Consider the following 26,774-nt stretch of genomic DNA (forward strand, 5'->3'; position numbering starts at 1 on the left):
GGGATTTCTGTCCCTCCTCCCCGACCCCTCTCCTACACAATGCATGGTGCGTTAACAGGTGCTCCATAAATGTGTTGCATGAATGAAATGCCCATGGTTTAGCCCCATTCTCTCTGCCAGGAACAGGTGTTCATCCTTTGATCACTCAGGAGGTTCATTTGAAAATTAGCACTGAGGCTGCCTTAGGCAAGGGGCTTGACCCCTGGGCCTGAGGAGCAGCCTGAAGCTCACATGTATCATAGATCATCCATGTGTTGTGGGAAGGGGCTGCTGACCACTTGGTCTACATTCTTGCTGATAAAGACCCATCTGGCCAGCACTGGCCTTGCAGACCAGAATCAGAAGCTTCCGGTGTGGCCCTCACCCTCTTTCCCGGCGTGCCTTCTGTGTGCGCCAGCAGGAGGCTGGCCACTTCCTCTATGGTTTGTTTTACTTCTCCCTGATGTCTAGTTCTATTTGAACTTTGACGCCTGAGGCAGGACTGCAGAGAGCAAGGGAGAGATGATCTAGAATCATCTCGGGATGATTCCCAGTTTTTCCTCAATCCCTCAGGTTCCAGCACAGCAGGACGGTGGCAGGTGGTGGAGAAGTTCTCCACGGGGTATCCTGGAAATATGCTGAGAGACACAAAACCATGTCTGGACAGGTGTCCTGGCCAGGGTCCACCTGCGTAGGAGAAGTCCCGAGACTGTAAGATGGGACAGTCCCTGATGCTCCCCACCAGCCACTCAAGACAGGGTGGAGCCTCTCCCTGGAAACAGCACCAGGATCAGAGGAGGTGACAGTGCTGTGGCCTTGGTCCTCCATTCTGGGTGCTGGGGTGACAGCCTCAGACCTGAGTCATGACCTGCGGATGATCCAAACCCTTCCCCCTCCCTCAGGAAGCAGGGGGCTTAACAGAAATGCAGAGAGAAAAGGCTTCCTCCCCACATCCTGACCTCCCTGGTGCTGCCAAGGGGCTAGCTTGCCCCCACCCCTCCCTCTCCCAGGCCCCGAACACAGGCACCCACCAGATCCTGCCAGTCCTCTCACACTTCTCAGGCTTCCTTGCCTCCCTTTCCAGGCCCTTCTAAAAATGTTGTCAGGAATTCCCTGGTGGTCCAGTAGTTAGGACTCCACCCTTTCATTGCCGAGGGTCCAAGACCTGAGTTCGATCCCTGATTGGGGAAATAATATCCCACAAGCCATGTGGCATGGCGAAAAATTAATAAATAGAAATAAAGATGCTGTCACCTTGAGCCCCCAAATGGCGACCGTGACATGGCTCCTTCTATAACCTCTCTCATCCCTTGGTGAGATAGATCTTCCTTACAGTCTGGTGTCAACATTTTTCTGTCCCAAACTCCAAACCCCAAAGCGTACAGTACTGCCTCTTGGGTACAATCCTCTCTTCAGCCTTTCCCACGCTGCCCAAACTGCCTTCCCAGCCTCATCACCACTCCAGCCAGTTCTGTCTGTCCTTCAGATACACTAATCGTCCATCCACTTATTTGTTCATTTATATTTACCATGAACAGTGATTTATAGGGATGAAAATCATCTTTCGTTTTGTGAAGGAGTAGGGACAGAGAGCAAGAAGGGATCCACACGTCCACTGATATGTGAAGTGGCCTCGGATTTTTAAAAAATTTAAGTATTTATTGACTGAGAAGTTGTGTTTATTATATTGGGTTTATAAAATAATTTATTTTAAAACTTTTTCAAAATAAGGTTCTTTAAAAAGATAAGGTACATTCAAGCAAATAACAAACTTATTTATATCAATTAGTCCAGTATTTTAAAATAACAAAAGAAAAATACTATTCTTGCTATCTCTTAAGTACCACGCCCCTGGTATTTTTCTGAGGAAAAAAAAAAAGTGCATTACTTTCAATATCGGTTTATCACTTTTAATTTTTCATAAAATTGCCTGCAATCTTCTTTAAAGTTGTGTTTTGAAGTTAATAAATTTGATATTTTGGAGACTTTTAATCTACTCTTTCAATTGACCACAATTTTTGAATGAGAATTTACCCTTTGTATAAGTGCCCCGTCAGCTTAGGAAAATTTTGCACATAATGGCTATTCTAAATTCTGATATTACAATCTGTAACTCTTTCAGTGCTGAGTTGCTGCGGGAACACTTAGCAACTGGGAGGGGTGGAGCAGTGAGAGCCCAGCTGGGAGTAAAGTTTTCATTAGCGGCGGCAGCCGCTTGGACCGGGGCTTCCCCACACAAGCTTTAGTTTCCCCCCTTTTGTAAGGAGCAAGGATTCCACCCGGCTGCACCCAGCCGGCACCCAGCTGGCACCCAGCTGACACCCAGCTGGCACGTGCGGTGAGGGTCTCGTGACAGTGGACACTGCAGGCGCAGCTCAGGGCTGACACGTGGAGGCGCTCAGTGGACCTGCAGTCCTGCTACAACGCAGGTGCAGCCTCCCCTGGACCCTCGGGGCTGGCTCCGCCTCCTGCCTCCCAGGACGCCCCGCCCACCGCATCCTGCCTGGGTCGGAGCCGCGGGGAGCTCGAGGTTCCACTCCGCAGGCTGTCACAGTTCGCGTGTACAGTGTGTACCCCGCGCCCGGCACTGTTCTAAGCACTTTGCGTCAACATTAACAAATGTACGTCTGGCAGCGGCGTCTAGGATCCCTACAGTCATTAACCCGGGAGGCCTAGGGGTGAATGGCCGAACCAGGCTACACGCCCAGGCAGGCCGGCTCCTCGGCTGGCAGGCTGCCTCCAAGGTTGTCCCGCTGTCCCTCTAGATGCTATCCCCACCCTTTTCCTGTGTCAGGAGGAGGGTGACCCTTGCGTCCAATCCTGCTCCGCCCAGCGCCCTTGCCCACAGGCTGCCTTTCCGCGCTGGGCAGTGGAGCGGCCAGGAGAGATCAAAGGGAGGGAAGAGAGGAAGGTCTGTGTTAATTCCCCCGACGCCCTCCCTGCCAGGTCACCCAGGCTGGCTGTGACCCTGGAAGGAAGGTCGCAGCCTCTGTCAGGTAGCCCCTTGCACTGATTCTCTCCTTGATTCCAGTAAGTAGTCCGAGCACGGAGCTTCACTGCTACTGAGCCCAGTGCTGTACCCCCTCACCCAACCCCCTACCCTCTCACGCCTCACTGCTCTTGGTTCCGGTTTTGTTGTTCAGTCGCTCAGTCGTGGCTGACTCTTTGAGACCCCCTTGAACTGCAGCATTCCAGACTTCCCTGTCCTCCACCATCTCCCCAACTCTGCTCAAACTCATGTCCATTGAGTCAGTGATGCCATCCAACCGTCTTCGCCCTTTACAATTTTTGTAAATAGATCCTTTGTCAGTGAAGTGTTCGCCACCCTCTACTGCCTCTCAGCCAGCCATCCTGCAAGGCTTACCTTGTCTTGGGCCCTATCAGTTTGCTTCCTCTTCTGCCTCTTTTTAAAAAATATTTATTTTTATCTATTTGGCTACAGTGGATCTCAGTTAGGCCTGCAGGATCTTTAACTGTGGCATTGGAACTCTTAGTTGTGTGGTTGTAGGATCTAGTTCCCTGACCTGAGATGGAACCCGTGTACCCTGCGGAGGAAGCGCAGAGTCTGTAAACCACTGCCTGCCAAAGGAAGTCCCTTCCTTCCTTATTTTTCTGGAAAGATTTCCATGGTTACAAAAGGAAGTGCAGTGAAGTCTCCCTTCCTTTCTTTCTTGAACACCCAGTTCTCCCCACAGGCAGCTCATGAAATGTTTCAGTTTTTAAAAAATGTAGTTAAAAGTAATATAAAATTTTTCCATTTTAATTGTTTTTTTAGCATATAACTGTGTGGAATTAAGTGCATTCACGTTATCACCACCATCATTCTTCAGAACTTTTTCATCCTGCCCGTCTGAGACTCTGTACCCATTGTCAGGAAGGAAAATAATTTTTTCCTCTACTCTTTGAGGTTTTTGTCTAAGACACCCCTTTCATGAAAGAGGGATTAACAGGAGAAAAACAGATTTAATTCAATTTTATATTTCTGAGGGTCCCAAAGATATGAGACCCAAAAAAGCGACTAAAGTAGGCACACAATCTCCAGAATGGGGGATTTTTTTTTTTTTTCTTGCTCTCAGAGGCACAAAGGAAGGTCAGAGTAGCTGTCCTTGCACTGGCTACTTCTTAAGTAACTTTAATTCAAAATAATCAATATACCATAGTGTCATGTTTTGGAGTGGCCTTCCCTGAACCCCATCACCATCACAAAATTCCTAAAATGATTTTCTGTGACGCCTTCCGGAGACATTTTATGCATGGTCACACAAATAATATAAATAAACCCGCAAGTGGTAGCTTATTTTATGTACCACCTGCATCTTGCTTTTTTCACTTTATACTCTATCTTGAATATCATTTCACATCCATCCATAATACACGCTCTCATCCTTCTGCTCAGCTTTCCCTTGTTTGGATATTCCCCTGAGCTTAGCCTTTCCCACACTGATGGAAACCAAGGGTATTTTCAATCTTTTGCGGTTTGTTCCTAACGTCCTGTTTCCTCTCCTGGTTCATGACCTTGCATCTCTTGCTCTGCTTCCCCACAGGGAAACCAACCATCCCCGTGACTTCAGGGCCTTCCAGTCCTCTGGGCTCCCGACTTGCCGTCCCTTCTCCTTCACCCCCGGCTCTGCAGTGACCCCAGCACATGTGTCCTGGAGCCAGTACTGTCCTGGAAGCCTGTGTATCAGATGTGATGTCAGGTAACTGGAGAGGGTGCCCATGGGTGAAGGTGCCTTCCTAACACAGGCTGCTGGAGAGCACCCACATTACACCTGCAGGGGTGGAGGTCTGAGTTCTGTCAGTGTCCGCAGGGGCCAGGAATTCAGCACTAGGTTTCCAAACTTTATTTGGTCCTAGCTGAATTTGCTGACACCTACTTTGGGAGGTGAGGCTGCCATATAGCCTATTTGTCTTTCCGTCCACATCCTACACTATTTTTCCTGACACTGCTACCCACATCCCACCTTCTAATTAAAATAAAAATTGTAGTAAAAAAAGAAAGAAAATAGTAGAGAAATCTCCCCTCCCCCCCCCAAAAAAAAAAGACTCAAGATTTATGCTAGATACGTGGGTCAGGATCACTTACAATGAAAAATGCTCTTCACAAAATACTATGAATAATAGTGTATATTTTATAAGCACCCATATGATACCCATGGACCCCGCTCATTGCCGTGCGAGGTAAGTACTGAATTTTTCACCACTTTACTGATGAAGAAAGAGGTCCAGGAAGATCAAGGGACCATCCAGGAAGTGCCAGAGGTGGGGCTCCACTAATGCCTGCATTTCCCCCTGAGTTTGACCTTCAGCCCTAAGGCAAGCCTGTTGGTGGATGATGTTGCTCAGAGATGCTACTGAGGAGAGGATTCTAGAAATCTTCTACTGATGAACCTCTTTGCAGGGGAGAAATGGAGATGCAGGCATAGAGAACAGACTTATGGACACAGCGAGAGAAGGAGGGGGTGGGACAAACAGTGGCATGGAAACCTATACATTACTATATGTAAAATAGATAGCCAGTGGGAATTCTCTGTATGACGCAGGGAGCTCAAGCCAGGGCTCCGTGATAACCTAGAGGGGTGGGGTGGAGTGGGAGGTGGGAGGGAGGTTCAAGAGGGAGGGGACATGTGTATACCTGTGGCTGATTCATGTTGATGTATGGCAGAAACCAGTACAATATTGTAAAGCCAATTATCCTCCAATCACTTTTTTTTTTTTTTTTTTAAAGAAAGATCTATAGGCCTCAAGGCCTTGGAGGTAGTGGGCACTGAGGTGGGTAATGGACCAGCAAAATTAGATCAGGTTGGGGCTGACCTCATGGAGGATGCTGGAGGAGACAATTAGAGATGGCTGGAGGCCTGGAGACAGCTGAGGATGCGTTTGCACTATCCTGAGAATTGATGCTGTCCAGAAGAGTGAAAGAGAGGCAAGGAAAGGCTCGGCCCCTGCGGCTCCCCATCCTGAGCAGCCCAGGTCTGAGGTTATTTTACACTGTCCAGCTCCCTGGCCTGATGAAACCTCAACAAGGCAGGAAGGCAGGCTGGGGAGACAAATGGGGAGGAGGGCCTATCTGCAGAGTTCTCTGGAGAAAAGCTTTCTTCCTGGTTCCTTGAAGCTCCGCTGAGGAAAGCCTTGAGGAGAAGCCAGGGAGTTCGTTTGGGGGGACACCCTAAGTAGCTCCCTCACTGGGACCCCACCCATCCTGGCCTTCTTGGAGAGCTCCCAGGATGAAAAAAGCCTGGCCTGTTACGACCAGTAGGTGATTCAGCACCGTGCACCTGACCGAGAGCCCAGACTTGCAAGGCCCACGGGGCTGGATGCCATCGAGGAGAGGAAGACAGGCCACCCCCCACCACCCGCAAAGGGCTTCTAGGGAAGGGGACATTGCAGGCATACAGACCAGAGTAGCCCCAGATGGTGTCAGCTGGGGGCTTGAGGGAGTCCAGGCCTGGGGCAGCCAGCGGGTGCGGCAACACTTGTCAGGAGAGGCAGGGTTTAATACCCGTTTGCTTTCTTCCTGGCAGTTCCTGATAAGCTTTGACCTTTCCTCTCTCTGGGAGCCACACACATGCACACACACTCTCACACACACACTGTCACACATTTCTGGCCATTCTCTGTGTGCACTGCTTCAGGGAAGGGAAGTGACAATATAAAAAGGAGAAAAAAGTATAAAAAGTCTTCCTGATCTCTGTGGTCCAGAATTCCAGCTCCTCAGAGGAATGGCAGACACAGGAATAGATTTGGGGAACTGTTTGAGGAGGAATAGCAAGGCTTGTCAGCATCCTGGGCTTGGGAGCAGAGTCGGGGGTCTGTGAGATATACATAAATGTTGGTGGGGCCCTGAGAAAGGGGTACTGACCCAGTTTTCTGGGATGAGCCAAGAGGAGGCGGCAAAGGTCCAGGTTATGAAGGGCCAAGTGGGGTGTCAGGCAGTTGGGCCCCTGCAACCCTGTGGGCGGCAGAGGAGTCCTGTGCACTCCACTTATACTGCAAGACTGGGGAGGAGAGCACAGCCTCGGAAGGGCCTTGTGGGCACGAAGGATCGAATGAACTCAGGCCCCCTCCTGCATCCTGAGTAAGCCCACCTGGACTCAGGATCCCCCAGGAACCTTGAGGGGATGAGGGAAGCAGCCAGCCTCTGGATTGCCAAGATCAAGTGTCTGCCACCTCAAGGGAGTGGGGACTGAAATGCAAAAATGAGGATGAGGTACAGAAATCAACCCTTGTCCACCCAAATGTGCATATTGCAAATCTAACCTTTTATAAGATAGCAAATTTTCCCAGGTGCCTCAGTGGTAAAGAATCTGCCTGCCAATGCAGGAGACACAAGAGATGCAGGTTCGATCCCTGGGTCTCAAATATCCCCTGGAGTAGGAAATGGCAACCCACTCCAGCTTTCTTGCCTGGGAAATCCCATGGACAGCAGAGCCTGGCGGGCTATAGTCCATGGGGTCATAAAAGATTTGGACATAGCTTAGCAACAACAAATATTTAATAAAAAGCTTACAAATAATGGATAAATAGTAAACTGGAGGATATTATTATACCATATATAATGAAAATACTAATTTCTTTCATATATGAAGAAGTCCTGTTAACAAATAGAATAGTTCATAAAGGATATAAATAAGCAGTTTACAGAAAAATAAATACAAATGACTTCTTAATGCTTGAAACATATTCCTAAGCCATAACTGGAAAAATGCAAAGTAAGATTACAATGAGATACCATTTTTCACCTACATGATGGGAGAAGGTTTGCAAGTTTAACAAAGCCCTATGAGAGAGCAGACAGACAACCCTTTCTTTATGACTCTTTTTTTTTTTTGATGTGCACCATTTTATAGTCTTTTTTGAATTTGTCACAATATTGCTTCTGTTTTATGTTTTTGTATTTTTGGCAAGGCATGTGAGATCTTAACTCCCCAACCAGGCATCGAACCCACACTCCCTACGTTGGAAGGCAAAGTCTTAACCATTGGACCATCTGGGAAGTACCTCTCCATGACTCTAGATGGTTGGGTAAATTGGCACAGCAAATCTATCAAAACTGAAGTACACATTTCTTCTGTTTGACTCTGTAGTTCCAGTTCTAGGAATTGACCTTGCAGGTACATCCTTACATGTCCACAAGGATGTTTGTTCGAGAACGTTCACAGTAGTAGCCTTGTGTGTAGTGGTAAAAAAGTGGAAAGGACCCAAATGTCTATTAATAGAAGACTAGATAAATAAATAAATAATGACACCAATGAAATACTAAGACCATTCAAAATGAAAAATTTCTGTGTATACTGACACGGAAAGAACTTGGAGCTATGTTGTTACTTAAAAAAAAACAAAAAAACAGGGACTTGCTTGGTGGTCCAGTGGTTAAAAGAATCTACCTTCCAGTGCAGGGGACGTGGGTTTGACCCTTGGTTGGGGAACAAAGATTCCACATGCTGAGGGGCAACTAAACCAGCTCACCCTTACTAAGCCTGCGCACTCTAGAGCCCAAGCACCCAACTAAGACATGATGCAGTCAAATAAATAAATAATTTTTTTAAAAAAGCCAGGTACAGAATACAATGTATAGTTTCCTTCTATTTGCATTAAAAAAAGATTATGTAAATATATGCATGCTTATGCATGAACATTTCTAAAGAGGTTGCAGAGGTTAAGCAAATATCCATGTGTTCTCATGGGATAATTTTGTAGTGTTTGAATGGTTCAGCTTCTCTGGGTGTCTTCTGTTTATACCAGCATTTTGAGGTAAAGGGGCAGGCAGGAGCAAAGGAGCAGTGGGAAGAAGGCTGAGCAAGTACTTCTGTTGGCTGAGGGCTGAGTGGGCAGCAGGTTCTTGCGTAGGGAATTAGCATTTTCCACGTGGATGGCCGCAGACTGCAGGGACAGGGGCTGAGTCACAACTATGACAAAAGTCCACAACCTTCCAAAGGCAAGCTTTGCTGACATGTTCCAGAACAATTTATCTTTGAGAAAGGAGCCCCAAAGGGGCTCCAGGAAGGGCTGGGAAGAACTGATAAGCATTCTTAGCAGAATGTACATAAGCTCAAAGGTGAGATCAACAAAGAGTTTTTAACAGTCATTTTAGATTATTACTGGGGAGGGTGCAAATGCTTGCACAGGATAAGAGAAGAAATCCAAAGCCTAGTAATAAATGAGCAATGAGGGAACTAGAAGCATAAATTCAAACAGAGTTAATTCCAATTCAAACAGGAAGATCTCATTTTCTACCCATCAGATTAGTAAACAATGTTCAGGATCGCTGCTATTCAGTGTTGGTGGGGATGTGGAAAGACAGGTGATTTCAGACATCATTGAGGGAAGTGAAAAATCACCCCAATCATTTTAAAGAACAGTTAGGCAGTAGCAACAAGTTAAATGTGGATTCACCCTGAGCTTGATATTACTACACTGCCTCAAGTTGGCTTCCCTGGTAGTTCAGACTGTAAAGAATCTGCCTGCCAATGTAGGAGACTCAGGTTTGATCCTTAGGTTGGAAAGATCCCTTGCAGAAGGGAATGGCAACCCACTCCAGTTTTCTTGCCTGGAGAATTCCATGGACAGAGGAGTCTGGGAAGCTATAGTCCATGGGGTCACAAAGAGTGAGTCGCTAACACTTCACCCTGAGCTAGAAATTCCACTCCTCGGAATCTGCCCTCTGCCATTCTGACAAAGGCATATTCAAGAATGTTCAACATACTGTGGTTTTTCAAGCAAAATACTAGAAACAATCCAAATGGCTATCAATCAGAGACCAGATAAATAATTTATGGGACATTCACACCATGGAATCCTTAAAATGCTTGAAGGGCTGAGGCAGATTTACATATGTTGGCAGGACATGACCTTTAAGGCATATTGACAAATGAAACAAACAAGTCAAAAGCATGGCACATATAGTGTAATACTTGTATTTAAAGACCCTCCCAAATCCAAAGACTATATCATACATAGAAATAGGTCTTGGGGATTCCCTGGTGGTCCACTGGTTAAGACTCCATGCTTCCTCTGCAGGGGCCACGGGTTCCATCCTTAGTTGAGGAACTAAGGTCCCACAAGCCAAATGGACAAAAAGAAAAGAAACAGTTCTAGAAGGATGTTACCTCTGAGGAAAAGAATTGGAAGAGGAAGAGAAGAATTGGAAGGGTGTGACAAAGAGAGACTATACATTTCTGTGCTTGGGGATTTTTAATTACTTATTTTTAGACAATGAGCCTGCATCAGTGTATTGCTTAGCTGCAGTATGTATGGCCATGGTTAGCGTACATCCTGGTTTTATTAGTTATTAGCTGTATAAGAGGCACAAAACTAAATCTCAATGAGCCTTACTTTTTTTTTTTTTCCTAAAAAGATAGGGCTAATAATGGCTTGTTATGAGGATTAAACTTATAGAAGCAAAATGCTCTGAACAGAGCCGACCCATGGAAAATGTTTCGATTATCACTACTTGTGTAATTAAACATAAACTTTGTTTCACAAGGAGTCTGTGCCTGCTTGGATGGAGAATCCCACACCAATATGGCCAAACGTATCCCATGAAGGGCTTGAGAAGGGAGGGAGAAACTTGCTGCGTCTGTGTCAAAGGGAGAGTAACAACTCACCCTGGAGGGTGAGGAGCCAGGCCAAGAAGGCACAGAAGGTGCTCCCTGAGCACCGCTGGGCTGACGTGGACAGTCTTTCTGTGGCACATCATGCTGGTAAGCTGCAGTTTGAGGTGACCAATCTCAGTGAGCCAAGGTGAGGGAGCCCCTCTTGTCTGAGACACAACCTCTTTGAGGGGGACACTGAGAAGCAGTGACTTTGGAAGATCAACACTTGTGTTTGGGATCCTCCCGTGGGTTCTGGTCAGGAGCCACTAGTACTCTGTGCTAACAGGGAGATGCTGGGAGCAAAGTCAGCCAGGCCTTGGACCCGGAATCACCTGTGTAGACCTTGTGCTTTGGAGACTTACGCAGACTGCTGTGTTTCCATCAGCAACAGATTCAACTGATAACTTTAAGGACATTTAAAACTTTTTTTTTTTTTTTTGCCCATAGATGATATTTCCCCCTCTCTGTTGACAGAAATTAGGCATGACTTTTCTTCCCCTCTTCACAGATAACATGCTTATAGAAAATAAATTCTTCAAAAGGGGTGATCAGCCCTCCCTGGGATGAGGTCTTTAAGTTCAGTTCAGTTCAGTCGCTCAGTTGTGTCCGATTCTTTGCGATCCCATGAATTGCAGCATGCCAGGCCTCCCTGTCCATCACCATCTCCTGGAGTTCACTCAGACTCAACATCCATCGAGTCCGTGATGCCATCCAGCCATCTCATCCTCGGTCGTCCCCTTCTCCTCCTGCCCCCAATCCCTCCCAGCATCAGAGTCTTTTCCAATGAGTCAACTCTTCGCATGAGGTGGACAAAGTACTGGAGCTTCAGCTTTAGCATCATTCCTTCCAAAGAAATCCCAGGGTTGATCTCCTTCAGAATGGACTGGTTGGATCTCCTTGCAGTCCAAGGGACTCTCAAGAGTCTTCTCCAACACCACAGTTCAAAAGCATCAATTCTTCGGCACTCAGCCTTCTTCACAGTCCAACTCTCACATCCATACATGACCACAGGAAAAACCATAGCCTTGACTAGACGGACCTTAGTCGGCAAAGTAATGTCTTTAAAATGCGTCAGAATCAGAGTGGAAAGATAAGCAAGACTAGAATGATCCATGTGGTACTGGAATAGAGTAAGGCAAAGTAAGAATTCATGTTTATCTTAATACAGACACAGATGGTTACATGTAGAAATAGTTACGGATGTCTATCTATAGACTAGTAAACACATTTTTATCTTTGCTCTGTTACCTGGGAAACGACACTCTAGTAGCAATGAGCAACACCAAGTACCTGAATCTTGGTTTCTAGAATCATTCTCCCATAACCAGAACCAGGGCTCCCTGGAGAATGGTCTGATTCCAGGACTGAGGTGGGAAATATACAAGATGAAACTGAAGCATCCTGTAGTGCCAGAGAGAAAGGAAGTGCTCACAAAACAAACACATGGATAGAGAAATGGCAAAGGGGCACAGGAGTCAACTGAAAGAGTTCCCAATGGCTAAGCGGAGAATTTTGAGCAATACAATAAAAAGTAGTATTGACTATACCCCAAAGTCTAAAACAAGTCCATATTGATATAAATAAATGATTGAATATATTCATAAATGGATAAGAGACATATCTTCTGTGCAGAGCGACTTCTACAAATCATTTTATTTTTGGCTGTGCTGAGTCTTGGTTGCTGTGTGGGCTTTTCTCTAGTTGCGTCCAGCAGGGGCTTCTCTCTAGTTGCGGTGCACAGGTTTCTCATCTCGGTGGCGTCTTTTGTTGTGGAGCACAGGCTCTAGGGTGCGTGAGCTCAGTAGGACTCTAGGGTTCAGGAGTTGCAGCATGGGGGCTCAGTAGTTGCAGCTCAGGCTCTAGAGCACAGGCTCAGTAATTGTGGCACAACGGGCTTAGTTGCACCGCATGTGAGATCTTCCTGGATTAGGGATCAAACCCATGTCTGTTGCATCAGCAGGAGATTCTTTACCACTGAACCACCAGGGAAGCCGCTGTGCTGAACAATTTAAAAAGAGAAGTGCATGTAAATTCCAGAAATGCTCAAGTCAATATCTTGTCATTTTCAAGCAGGAAATACACACACACACACACACACACACACACACATAATATGTATTTTTTGTGTTACTTGTCTATAAATATTTTGCTTATAAGAGCTTCAAAAATCTGTTTCCATTTTTACAGCATTTAAATTTGCAAATATATATACACATTTACAAATTTAAAAGCTGTAAAAAATATAAATATATATGCTGTAACACTTCAATCCTGGCAAAGCTGCAAGAAACTTCAGCACAGACACCCATCACTGTGAGCAATATAAGTTCATACATGCCTTTTGGACACCACCTTGGCAATATCTGTGAAGAAGTAGAAAAACATTCATACCCTTGAACACGGTAGTTTCTTTCCTGAAAATTAATCACAAGGAAAATAAATCCCAGAGAAAAGACAGCAGGAAAAACAAATTGCATTTTGCTGCTATTTTATTCAAATGAACAAAGCTTGAAACTATTTAAATGTTCCACTGAAGTTTACAAAGTGATAGTCACTTGGTGGAATCTTACTTGAGTACTAAACGTATATGAGAAGTAACATGGAAAATGCTTATGAGCACTTTCGAGAAAGAAGTATACACATGGGCTGGAGGTCTGGGAAGCTGAGCAGTTGGGCTGTTGGCACCTGGATCCTTTCCATTTGCATCGCACACCCAGCCTTTCCTCCCGCCTCCAGGGTCCAACACAGCCTGCTGACTTCCTCACCCAATGAACTCTCAGGCATAGACAGGTCGCTCAACTGGTATACTTTTGGAAGAAATGTTTCCTTAATGTTGCTATGATGTTCTCTAGTATCACTTTAAAAACTCTCCTAAATATTTACTGCTGAACCTGGATTCAAACTTGAACAGCGTCTGCCAGTGCCTCAGCCCCACTGAAGCCTAACCAAACCCTCCCACGACTCACACATCCTATTCAAAGTTTCCGTTACTATCACACAGCCACCTACCGGCTTTCTCAAACAAGAGTGCAAGAAAGCCCCTGCGCGCCTTCAGATGAAGCTGAGGATTTTAAAAGGTCAAGCAGGTCAGAAACTAGCAGCTTAAAACAGAAAGGATTTTCCAGGGAGATGCTCGGATCTCCTGTGGAGAATGTAGGAATCAGGCACCACAAGCCAGGGCCAGTTACTCTCTGTCTGGGGAAAGGGGCGGGGCTAAAGACCTGAACAGTTTGGTGGGAACTAGCGGTGGGACTGTGGCCCCGCCTCCTTTCCGCTGCTGCGCTGCGCACTGGATGGTTCCCGCCCCCCAGCAAGTATACGCGGAGTGCAGGCCACGGATGTAAAGGTTCTAGGAGGCACATTAAAAAGAGTGGAAAATAAGTGACATTAATTTTAATAACATACTATTAAAATAATTAATATATTTTGCTTAATCCAAAATCTCATTTCAGTATTTAGTTGATCAAAAAAATTTTTTAACATTCTTTTTTCATACTAAGTCTTTGAAATCCAGCTTACGGCATATCTCAGTTTGGATCAGCCATATGTCAAGCACTCAACAGTCACATGTGAGCAGAAGCTACTGTATCAAACTGCACAGATCTACAACTTTTATCTGTCTCCTTTTCTTTCCTTCTTCCATCCCTTCCCCCTTCGTTCTTTTCATTCCTTCCTCATTCCCCTCCTTCTCTCCCTTCTTTCCTTCCTTCCATCTATATTTCTTTTTTAAAACATACCATTTTTAAGAAATTGAGGCATATGCCTATCTGCCTACAATGCTCACCTAGGCAGGAAATCCTGGAAAGCCTTATTTTTTGGAATTCTCTGCTGGCCAGGGGCTGTTCTCTCCTGCTTGCTGCAGCTGACATGTGAGCAGATACCCTCTTTAGGCTCCTGGCAGCCTCCTTATCAGACTCCCCTGGACACATCTAGCCCCCACATGCTCATCCTCCCTGGTTGTAGGTGAACAAGTTGAGCTGGCTGTCTCCATGAAGAGATGGGGGCAGGCTTATGCAGGCCCTTTCTTCTTTTCTGGCAGAGTCTTCAGCACTTGGCAAGACTTCCCAGGTCTTTTTCGTGACTGGAGTTGCACTTTGCATTGGAAGTTGGCTGCTGGCCAGAGGCTCCTCTAGCCTGGAGAGTCCCTGCGTCCATCTCTGGGCCTGAGGGAAACTTTGAGCGCCCAAGTAGAGGTCTCATGGAGTTAATGACAGAGATTGTCACATGTCCCTTAGCAGTCCTGGAAAACCACTCTGGGAGCTAAGTTCCTGGAGGAGATCTTGAGAGGAGGACTTTTAAGGGGACAGGAGAGATAGAGAATAGAAAGTCATTTTCTAGGCATAATTTTACCTGAAGTCATTACTTCTTTATTTGCATTTCCTCTCATTATCAAAGTAAACACACACACAATTGCAGTTATGCAATGATTTATGCAGTTGCTATGAGCCCAAAAGCACTTGCGTAGCTATGTGTGAGTTGGTGCATCCCTGGCTTCCCGCTCTTGGGGCAACAGGAGGCGCTGGGAATTTCTCAAATGTTCACAAGAATGTTGAGAGGGAGTTCTGAGTAATCACAATTCCTTGAACTTCTTGTGGGAAAATAAAGTCCCAATTTCCTTTTAGAGATAACTGTCTTTGAAAGCTGTTTACCATGAGAATTTTTGTTTATGGTTCAGAGAATGGTCAAAACACACTTCTGTGGAAGGTCCCAGCAAGTAAAAAATCCCACCATGGGGACGCCCTGGTCCCCAGCACAGGAGCAAACTTGAATTATCCAGCTGGGCTCCAACACCTTCTGTATTTCTGATCCAACAGACTCTGGTGTTTTAGCCATGAATATAATCAGTCTCATACACTGTTGATGTTGGTGTGCCCCCCTGCTTCTGTTCCCTCCTGCCCTATAAGTAGCTCTCAGCTGGATCCTGGGGAACCAAGTATCAGGGAGACAAGCAGGATCTGCCTGCCTTGTGGGCTGGTCTGGGAGCCACTCCTCACCCAGGGGTCCCTGCTGAGCCCTCACTCTCACTGGGTGCCTCTGTTCAGAGCCACACCCTCTTTGGCTTCTGGTCTCCACCAGCCAGGTTGACACATAGATTAAGTAAAGAGAAGGCAAAAAAAAAAAAGAAAAGAGAAAAGGAAAGAGAAAAAAAAAAAAAAGCCATCCCAAGCCAAGATGTCTGTGCCCTCTCTCTGCAGGGGTGGAGAACTGTGTTGGCAGCTGCTGTCCAACCCACAGACCCAGCTGAAGGTGGAGAGGATGCCGTGGCACTGTGGAGCCCACAGTGTGGGGAGCTGCCTGCCCGCTCTGTCGGGGCAGCTGGACCATGCTCATCCAGCCTGGACCCTTAGCACCTGTCAGCAGGCTGGCTTTTGTTCTTTGTACGGAGCACAGTGAAAAGAAAAAACCCACAAAAACCCAAAAACTCTTTTCAGGGTCTCAGCCAACACAAATTTGATAATTCCAGCAATAGCCCAGATACAGAGTGATCTCATTCCCTCAAAGGGTGCCCGGCCATCCCCTACCTTGTGCAGAGAGGCAGAGGGAGGGCAAGCCCCTGGGGTTCCCAGGCCTCTTTGTCCCCAGCCGACCTCTGTGGAGGTCCAGGCTTCCTCATGAAGACCCCACAAGCATCACTCCTTTGTGCTCAGAAGCAACAGAGCAGGGAGCACCTACATGGGAAAGTATGGGCTTTAGGGTTTATACCAGCTTTGCTTCATGGTTTTTCTGTTATTCTTTTAGTCATCTAACAGACACAGAGCTGAACACCGCCTGGTCTTGGCTCTGACAGCCCCTCCCCTGGGCGGCTGGAAAGGCCTATCTCTGGTGTATCCTGGTTTTTCCTCCAGGAGGTGGAGAGCCCTTGCTTTGAAAAGTGCCTACAGAGCAGTTTCGCCCCTCTGTGAACATGAACCAGCCTTGGCAAGCGTGCGGCTGAATCACAGTCTTGGTGACACAGAGCACGTGGCGTCAAATTGCCCAGAGGTATGACTGGCACCCCAGCTTGTGCCTCCCCACCCCAAAGGGGGACCCACTGTCAACACAGAACAAGGGATCCAAAGATGAGCCTTCTGGTTTTCTAAAAGCCAGTTGTTGAGTTTCAAGGCCTTCTCTGTATGTGGTGAATTCCTTGAAGGCAGCTGAAGTAACCACTAATTTTTTTTTTTTTAACCTACCTAGGTTAAGTGCCTTTTTCTGAGAGGAGTAAATGCCTCTGTGTGTGCCAAGTCGCTTCAGTCATGTCCGACTCTTTGCGACCCAATGGACTGTAGGCTGCCAGGCTCCTCTGTCCATGGAATTCTCCAGGGAAGAATGTTGGAGTGGCTGGCCATGCCGTCCTCCAGGGGATCTTCCTGACCCAGGGATCGAACCTACATCTCCCCTCTCCTGCGTTGGCAGACAGGCTCTTTACCACTAGTGCCACCTGGGAAGCCCAAATTCCTCTGTGGGACTTCTGAATTTGAGGGGAAGGTGAAGAATGTTCTTACAAGGGAGTTGAGTGGGGCAATCAGTTCAAATAGCTGGCTGGGGGCACCTCGATTCCTGACCCTGAAAGCTCATGGCCAACCTGGTGATGGTCTGCCTCAGTCACAATCATGCCAGCCACAGCCCAGAACTGCTTCCAGCTCCTGACATGCCCTGGGTCTGGTGTGACCCCAGTGGATGTCTACCTGACCATCCTTGCAGATGGGGCAGAGGTGGGAGAAGGCAGGCCAGCCACTTATATTCACTGAGCCGGCTGGAAGCCAGGCAGCTGGTGGCTTATCGGTGACAAGCTGAGCCTGACTCATGGCCCTGTCATAACTCCTGGTGGCAGACTGACCCACAGAGGAAATTACACAGCACTCTGTGGTCATGGTAGAGGCAGGGGCTTTTCCAAGTGCATCAGCTGGGAAGCAGCCTTCACCCACACTGGAAGCTCAGGCTTGGGGACCCCCACTGACTTCAGGTTAGTCCTGGTGACCACGGGAGTGAGATGGCCTGTGCAAACCCCTTCCGTCGTGCCCTGCTGGCGGGTGGGGCACCCATAGCCCCAGCCCATCTGTGACAGAGTTGCCACGCTCCCCAAATCAGCCTTCCACACACAGCTCCTGGGGTGGCAGATCCCAGTCCTCCCACAGTCTACACAGGCCCTGGGAGCCTGCCAAGGGCCTTCGTTAAAAAAGGACAGTGCTAACAGAACCAGAGGCTTCTCCCCTTAGTTGGTTGTGTGACTCTGGACAACTAAATCAAACTTGCTGTATCTCAGTTTTCTCATCTGTCAAGTGGGTCTAGAATGCCTACCATAAGCTGTGGTGAGGGTTAGATGCTGTATGCAAAGGGCCTGGCACAGTGGCGGGCTCTAATACATGGCCCTTGTTCTCAGTCTGAGGCAAATTTCAGATTGGCCCCAACCTCCAGGGCTCAACTTTCAGAGCTGTCCCTCCCCCGCATCCAGGCTCCCAACTCTTCATGCAAATACGTGGCTAGAGGAGGAGACAGAAATGCCATCATCACGAAGGAGTTGATTCTTCTGGGCAGTGTGAAGGAGTGGCCTTGCTTGAGACACTCTGCAAGGGGCGGGCCACTGAGGAGGGTTCTTACCATCCTCCTCTTGTCCACTCCTATCGGACCCCCCAGGGCCATCCTGCAGAGAACTCCGGAGTGGGGGGAACTGGCTCCCTGCCCCCAAAAGCTGGAGGAGAAGGGTGACCAGAGCGCAGGAGGAGAGAAGTGATGGGCGGCGCCAGGCCCTGTGTCTGGAGTTAGTCCTGGGAGCCACCTCTGGGAGAGCCTTCAGCCCATGAAGACTCTGATGGGTTAGAATGTTCCCCTGGAACCCAGAGGGCAGGACTGTCTTATGGACTCTTCCAGCCCACCTGTGCTGTCGCCAGGGGCAAGGGCTGCACTGCCCCCATCCCGCCCGTCCATGACAGGGGCCCCATGCTAGGGTTACCAAGTGCCGGTTATGGGGATAGCTGCAGGGTGGGCAGCCCAGGTTGCCTCTCCAGGAGCTATCAAAGGAATAGATCAAGTAGATGTATAACAAGAAAACACTGCCCAGGACCCTGCCTCCTCCCTACCTGCTCTCCACCACCACCTCGAAGCTCCCTCCCCCTCGTGGTGTGTCTGTTCTTCCTTCAGCCTGAAGGCCCATCCACCAGCAACCCCGGGTCTGGAGTGTGTCTCCAGCATCCCGGTCAGGGTTCCAATTCTCTCCTGGCCTCAGTTCAGTTCAGTTGCTCAGTTGTGTCCAACTCTTTGCGACCCCATAGACTGCAGCACGCCAGGCCTCCCTGTCCATCACCAACTCCCGGAATTTACTCAAACTCATGTCCATTGAGTTGGTGATGCCATCCAACCATCTCATCCTCCTGGGCTCAGGGTGGTCTTAACCAGCAGCCTTGGGGTTCCCAGAGGCCAAGGCCAGCTCTTGTGCCTGGTCCCCTGAAACTTGCGCAGTGCCCAGCACACAGTGGGTGCTTGGCATTTGCAGAAAGTCTGGTGGGGAGGCCGAAAGCAGCTGTGTATATGCACATACATGTGTAAAGGGGGTGTGTAAGGGATGCAGATTCATTGTGCACCTGCTACGCAGGGTATCTCATTTCATCAAGTCATTTGGTCATTTGTGTAGTTGCTTTGAGGGTGGCTTTTCATGTACATTCCTCAGCAGGGGTGGGGGTGAGGAGAGCTCTATTCTATTTTTATCTCCCCCACTGAAGGGTGCTCTGTTCACAGGGCCCTTCCTCCCCTGGCACTTTCCCCTACATGCAGCTGCAACTACAAGCTTTGCTTGTAAAGGAACTAGTTGCTTCACATCCACTCACCTCACCCACTCCCTCTGAGCTCTATGGGGCCCCAGTGCCAGCGTCACTTCTTCCAGGGACCCTCCTCCTTACCCCACCCCAAGACCAACGCTGGGCTGCTTCCTCCTGGAACCTGGGAACCAGCTGAGATATGACATCTTCCTTCTCCCCCATCCCCAGCAAGGGTTCTCTTGGACTAGTGGCCCCTCCCTGCAGCAGCCTGGCAGTGGGAATAGCCCACGACTCCACGTGGCAAAGGAGCAACTCTAAGGCCCTTTCACACCCATCGAGGTTGGTTTATTTTAATCCATTTTATGCCCAGTTGAGCATTAGAATGCAGTTTGGGGACTTCCCTGGTGGTCCAGTGGCTAAGACTCAAATACTAATGCAGGGGACCGAGATTTGATGCTTGGTCAGGGAACTAGCTCCCACATGCCACAGCTAAGAGCCTGCATGCCAAAACTAAGACCCAGTGAGGCCAAATAAATATTTTTAAATCAAGAATGCAATTTGGAATTGGAGACACGATGGTTACATCTGGGAAAATGTAGTTATTCCGCATGTGATCTTTATAACCAGCCTGCATGTGAGTACATGAGGAGGACAATTATTATCTCTAATTTACAGATAGGAACTCTGAGGTCCAGAGATTAAGGTCACTCAACTGTTTCTCTGTCTTCTGAATCCCAACTCAGAGCCACTTTTTACCACCAGGTATACACAGAAGCAGGTGCCTGGCACACAGGCTAGAAGAGGCAGGGCTCAGATAGAGTTTCCGGGGACATCTCTTCCCAGGGAACACAAGCCGGGAGACCCTTGGCTGCACTAAATGGCTGGTCTACTCTGGGTGTTGAGAAAGCCTAGAAGCTGTGGTCTCCTAGGGTGGGAAACTGCACCACCTCTGGGCCAACACGTGATCATAGCTGGTAGTGAGGTAATGTGACCATGTTACAATGTCCCAGACTTCACATGCTTTCCAGAGATGGACTCATTGAATCCTCATAAAACCCTAGAAGGCAAATCTGATTCCCTTTTACAGATAAAAGGACAGAGGCATAGAGAGGTTAAGAAACACGTCTGAGGTTACACAGCTAGAAAATAGCCAATAAATGTGGCTTTCCCTCAACTCTTTTTGGACTGTTGACTCCTTTGGGCAGAAAATGAGACTGGTCCCTACATCTGTGCCCTGAACATGAAAACAAGTGTCCCTAACCTGTTGTGTCATCCCTGTGCTTACGAAGGTGCACTGTTGCTTGGCAGGTACAATGGAGGGTGGTTTACTGGATTTTGTAAAAGCAAAATTCCTTTTAGTATTTTATGTTGTTGGGGTAAGAAGTACAGGGGTCTTCATTTTTCAGCTATTTGCAGGCACAGGTGCTTTCCATCAGCTCGGGCTCTGCACAAGCCTGACCCGGAAAAGGGACAGGTGATCTAGGGCTTTTCTGGCCAGAAGACCTGGCATGCACCAGCTGCAGACGGCACTGCCCTCAGGACTGGGGCCTCAGTGAATGGCTGGAGAACACAAACCCAACCCAGCATGAGGCCTGGTGTTTTAGGGTAACTTTTTAAAATTAATTACTTTTAACATATATATGATTGAAGTAGAGTTGACTGACAGTGTTTCAGGTGCCCTGCAAGGTGAGTGCATTATACATATACGCATATATTTTCGAAAGTGTTTTCCGTTATAGGTTATTACAAGATATTGACTATAGTTCTCTGTGCTATTAGGGTAACTGACTGGATCTGGACGCAGCTCTTTGTAACAGTTATCTCTACACTGCAGTGCTGGACATTTGTCCCTGGGGCTCCTCTCACCAGTCCGCGCTTCTCCGTAGAGGACCAGGCTGGGCTCAGCCTGGGGGCACACAGCAGAGATGCGCGCAGGAGCCAGTGAGGCTGGCCTATTCCCTTACCCCACGGCAGGCTCTCTGGGCTCAGGTCCCACCAGGCTGCCCGGACTTCTGCCAGACCAGGCCTCAGGGAACACGGAGGCTGCTGCGAGGCCTGGGCCATGATCCTCATCTTTCTAAGTGTTAGTCGCTCAGTCGTGTCTGACTCTTTGCAACCCCATCGACTGTAGCCTGCCAGGCTCCTCTATCCATGGGAATTCTCTAGGCAACAATACTGGAGTGGGTTGTTATTTCCTTCTCCAGGGGATCTTCCCAACCCAGGGATCGAACCCAGGTCCCCTGAATTGCAAGCAGATTCTTTACCATCTGAGCCACCTCTAAACAGCCCCTTTATTAAGCTCTCCAATTACCCACCTGCGGGTGAGGGCTGGTTGCGGCCTATTACATCTCTAATGCGCACAACAGTTATCCGGACCCTCTCCTCTCATCCACTCCTCACGCCCACTGTGTCAAGTCAAAGTGACCTCCACCAACCCCACCCTCCGTTCTGAGGGGCCCGGAGCCCAGGAGATCCCAGCGCGTTGGGTTTAATGGAACTGATGGGCCTGGCGAGTGGAAGCCGGGTTACTTCCCGGGAGAGGCGCCGCAGGAAACCGACAGACGGATGTGCCAAGCGCAGTCCTCCAGGGTGTGGAGCCTCGGGAGGCACGGGCCGGTCGGGCCATCCACGGGGCGGACTGAGACCTCCGCTCGGTCAGGGCCGATGCTGCGGGCCGCAGGGCGCACGTGACCTCCAGGAGCGTCCGGGCTGAGAACGACCCCTCCCCACCCGCTCTGCAGACACGAGGGCTGGGACGCCGCTGCCCAGCTCCCACGTCAGCCCGAGACCAGGCGAGGGGAGGCTCCGCCCCGCGCTCCGGGGAATGCGGTCCTTTTTCGCAGGGGCTGCACCCAGGATACTGACCTCCGGCCTGTCAGCTCTAAGAGAAACGGGAAACGCTCATAGGCCGGTCCCTCCTTGGCACTCTGGTCTTTTTCCAGGTCCAGAAAGCAGTATCAAACGCACCCTGTTACGGTAATGTATGAGTCAGTTCTGTCCTGTTGGGGCTTCTCCCCGAGGTGCCCAGGTGTATGGCTTGACAGGTGGGGGCAGGGACTGGAGAGTGAAGAGTCCTAGACTTTGCAGGCAGGAGGAGAGGTTGATAAGCTTCCGACCATCTCCCTAATCACCTTATATTGTAGACAAGGAGGGGACCTGGATTGCAGAATCGGTCTGGAAACCAGGACTCCCAGCACCCAGCAGCAAGCACCCTTGCACCCAACCCTGCTCTCTGGCACTGAGCTGTTTTCCGAGCAGTTTTTCTAAACCTCTTGCTGAAGGCCCACAGGCTCAGGTCAAAGAAGCTTTGTTGAAAAGTTGTTGCTCAGAAGCTGGGGAGAGACGACCCTGGCACATTAAGGAAAGTAGATGCTGCCTCCTGAAGCCCCTCCTCCTGAGGAGCCTTGTGGGAGTACATCCCTTTTCTGAAATCCTCTGTTTCTCAGGATCTCCCAAAGTAGACTGTAAACTCTAATCTTCACGTGGGTCAGTCCACATTTCCTGGAGAATTTCGGTTCTCCTTCTTCCTGCACAGTACAATGTTGGCAACGATTCCTAGGCAACATTCCAGCCTGCCTCATACCCAGCCTGAGCAGTGTGTGTTGAATTTGGTTGCATAGTCATCCTAGGACAGAAAGTACAGCAGTCCAAGGACTGGGATTAAAGAAGGACTGGGTGCCGATGCCCAGACCATCCCAGCTGGGACAGGGCCTTCTATCTCCCAGACAGGGATGAGGGTGGGTGCCAGATGGGCTGGGGTTAATATGGATTGTTTTCTGAAGCAAAGCAGGTAAGACTTCCTCTTGTCCCCTACCCTACGACTAGTATCAGTGGTTGTATTATTGAGAGCTTATGGATCCTGCATGTTTGGATTGCTTCTTTCAACCCTGCAGGTTGGAACTACCAAAGCCCCAGTTTAAAGATGATCAAACTGAGGCACAGAAAAGTTAAGTGGTGTGCTCAAGGCCTCATGGCTGGCAAGCGGTGAGGCTCGGAGGCCTCCATTAACTACTCCATTCTATTGCCCCCTCCTCCCCAAAGTGATATCCACGGTGGGTTCCCTGCTTTTGAGGGCATTGAGGTACCTGCTGAGCAGAGTCACAAAGGCTGCCCAGGCAAGGCAGACTCCAAAATCAAAAAGCTTTTTCTTTGTTGTGCTTTTTCCATGACCCCTGAGCTGTGAGAAGTCCTTGCCCAGCCTGTACCCATGGTTGCCCAGTGGGCCTCTGAGGGGAAAGGTCAGAATTGAGAGGACAACATGAGGAATTAATCCAGCCACCCCAACCCTATCCGTGGCACTGCCTACTGTAGCGGGGGTGGTGGTGGGGGGATTGTCATGGAACCCTCACCAGAGAGCTTGGTTATTCAAACAGACTGCAAAACAATAAGGCTGGAAATCAAGCCAGGATGCAGGGCTGGGAAGCCAGAAAAAATAGGAAAGATACCTCCCTTATCAAGATCACAGAGGCTGCGTTCAGGGAGCAGCTGGAACAAAAAGTTCCAATGAAAACTCAAAGTAGCCACTGAAGGAGGGGGTGTTGGAGGACAGACACTGTGTGGCCGGTCCCATGTTTCCCAGGGCAGGGTCTGGGCCATCTTTCCTGTGTACGTGAATGGAGCCCACAGCACGGAAAAAGGGCATGTCCTGCTTAGAACTTCCTGAATCTGAAGCAGCTCTAGCCGTTAACACCTGTGCTTTCCAACCTTCTGTGACATTTACTAGGCCACTCATTGTACTAATTTCTTAATTTAGGAAAAATGAAATAGAAAAAGTCTTGGGAAATCTAGGAAGCTCATTGCAGGAATACCTCAGAAAGATGACTCAGCACTTCTCCATTTCACAAAGGGAACCAGAAGTTTCGCAAATACAATGTTGTTCTTGCTAAATAAGGGGACTGAACCAGGAACCTGACACCTAAATTTTTTGCTGAGTGCCCCTGGGGCTCAGTTCGAACATTCTTTGTTGGCAGGAGGAGCACCCTCACCTTTTCAGAAATGGTTGAGTCTGGAATGGCTGAGAGACTCGATTCAGCCAAGAATCACGAGTTGGTTCAGGCCTGGTAGTCAGCGTGTTTTTCTGGAACACCAGAGATTGTTGAACTATTGATCCATTTCTCAGACCAGAAGCAATAGTGCCAACAGAAGATTTCCCCAGGAATAGGACATGAATCTGTGTGTAGAGTATGCATGCATACAGTTGTGTCCGACTCTGCGACTCCATGGACGGCAGCCCACCAGGCTCCTCTGTCCATGGGATTTCCCCTGCAAGAATGCTGGAGTGGGTTGCTATTTCTTTCTTCAGGGGATCGTCCCGACTCAGGGATCGAGTCTTTTGTTTTTCCTGCATGGGCAGGCAGATTTTTTACCACTGTGCCAACTGGGAGGCCCAAATAGGACATGAAATCCCAATCAAAAGCAAGTGTCCAAAAAAATCTTTTAAGGACAGCATGATGAGTGGTTTTCTAGTTTGTTCACTATGATCCATTTGCTCTTATAAATGTGGTTTGTAACAGGCATATGAACATTAACTATAATTCATCAAGAAATTAGATGCGTGGAAATAGACTTTTCTGTTTCTGTAGTAGCTTGTTTTGCCAAGTTACTTAAGTTGTTTATTTTTAAAAAGTCCTTTCCCAGGTGCCATGCCCTCCTTACCAATGCTGTAATTTTCCTAATTTTGCACAGGCCTCAGATATGATGTATTGTAGCCGGTGAGAGTTCAGTCAACTTTAGAACATCCCAGCTGTACATGTCACATCCTATCACCTGCTTGCGGATGGCAACCACAGCATGGTTTGGTCTGGAGCTGACAGGAAGAGTTGAGAGAGTTCAAGACTTGTCTGAGAGTCCCCCCAAATCTCCCTGAGCCAGGGAACTGAGCCCAGCACTGCTGCAAACCCCGGGGACTCAGAACTGGGGGGTTTTCTAAGGCTGGATTTCTTCTTGCTCACATACACGCACACACGCACACATGCATAGCTGTTTATCAAGTGTCGTTTCTTCGTTACTGAGAACCACCTGTCTATAAAAAGAGGATGTCAGTGGCTTCTCTTGGAAGCCATGCCGGCCTTTAGTTGGCCCCGGAACTTCTTGCATGCTGCCTGCCCTGTCTCTGGGCTGGGAATCACAAGCATTGGTCCCAAGAGCAGCCTGGCACTGGTTTTCCTCAAGGACTGGAAGTTCTCGAGAACAGGAGCCACAGCACACTTTTGGAAACTCGTTATAGCACTTTTAAAAAACATATATACTTTAAAAGTAACCAGGGGAACAGCAAATGTTTTCAATACTTTTAAAGTGTCCCCTAGTCGTGGTTCATGATATGTTTATGTATTTTTATATAGACTCGATCCTGTGTTTTTGTCCTTTCTGTCTTAACATCCTACAGTGTACACAGCACACATTTCGATGTGATTCAGTCATTTGTTACTATGTAGTGTAAACTACCCCAACATTTAGTGACTGAAAGCAACCTTGATTTATGATTCCTCGAGATCCTATGGGTTGGCTGGGGTTCTTCTGTGCCATATAGTATTACTCAGGTGGCTCCTTCAGCCAGGAGTTCTCCTGGGCACCTCTGTTCCTCTTTTTGAGCTGCCTTATTCACAAAGATGTCTCCTCCTCCCACTGGCTAGTCAGGGCTTCCTTGCAGCATGGCAGCTGGGTCCTAAGAGGGACACCTTCCAAGAGAACAGATCTAAAGCACCAGCACTGATAAAGGCTGCTCTCTTATTATGCTTCCTTGGGCTTGTTGGCCATCATCAGGCACCTGGTTAAGCCAGAGAGGATGTGGAAGGGACAGGGGGACAGATTCGAGGAGACAGGCTTCCTGGGAGGGCACAGTCTATCTACCACGCTGGAATAGCCTGCCACCACTTCCTTCTTATTCCAGCAGTTGAGTAATAGTTATGGATTTGACATTTTCAGGCTCAACTCTTTGAGAGTGGACCTGATGTTGGCATTGTGACTTTGCACGGATGACATTAGACTCGTGCCTCCAGGCTAGTGCTGAAGTAAGAATCACTTACCAGTGAGTGAGCCTGGCTGTCAACAGAGTACCTAACTCTTAGCAGGGCTGGGATGGCCTCCATTTGTCTTGGTTACAGGGTACCTCTTGCAAAGTTGTGACACAGGTTGAGGGGAGATCAATACCTTTTTATTTGTGGGGCTGGGGGAGGGGGACTTCATGTGAGAGGTAAAACTAGTGATGGTGGAAAAGGTGCAAGAGTGAGCACAAGACCTAAAGGGCCTCTCGGTGATGGCATGACTCCAGGGGTGCGGAGACGGCTGTTTCCCAATGTTCAGATTTGGAGATTAGCAAGGATCTTGAAACATATCCATTGCAAATGTCAGGTGGCTACTGTCTTCATGTAATAAGTTTTTGCAGGGGGTGTAGGGGGGAGGGACGGAGAAGGCAATGGCACCCCACTCCAGTACTCTTGCCTGGAAAATCCCATAGACAGAGGAG

At 48.4% G+C, this 26,774-nt stretch overlaps 1 long non-coding RNA gene across 1 annotated transcript; it reads right to left on the reverse strand.

Moving 5' to 3' along the window:
- Positions 1-1,648: 1,648 nt before the first annotated feature.
- Positions 1,649-13,855, reverse strand: LOC132658129 (uncharacterized). The gene is made up of 2 exons (XR_009597252.1): positions 13,584-13,855; positions 1,649-12,988 (listed from the first exon to the last, which is right to left on the reverse strand). It is a non-coding gene; the product is annotated as an uncharacterized LOC132658129 (long non-coding RNA).
- Between the last annotated feature and the right edge of the window lie 12,919 nt (positions 13,856-26,774).

Source organism: Ovis aries, chromosome 18 (assembly GCF_016772045.2).
Source record: "Ovis aries strain OAR_USU_Benz2616 breed Rambouillet chromosome 18, ARS-UI_Ramb_v3.0, whole genome shotgun sequence".
Lineage (NCBI taxonomy): Eukaryota > Metazoa > Chordata > Mammalia > Artiodactyla > Bovidae > Ovis > Ovis aries.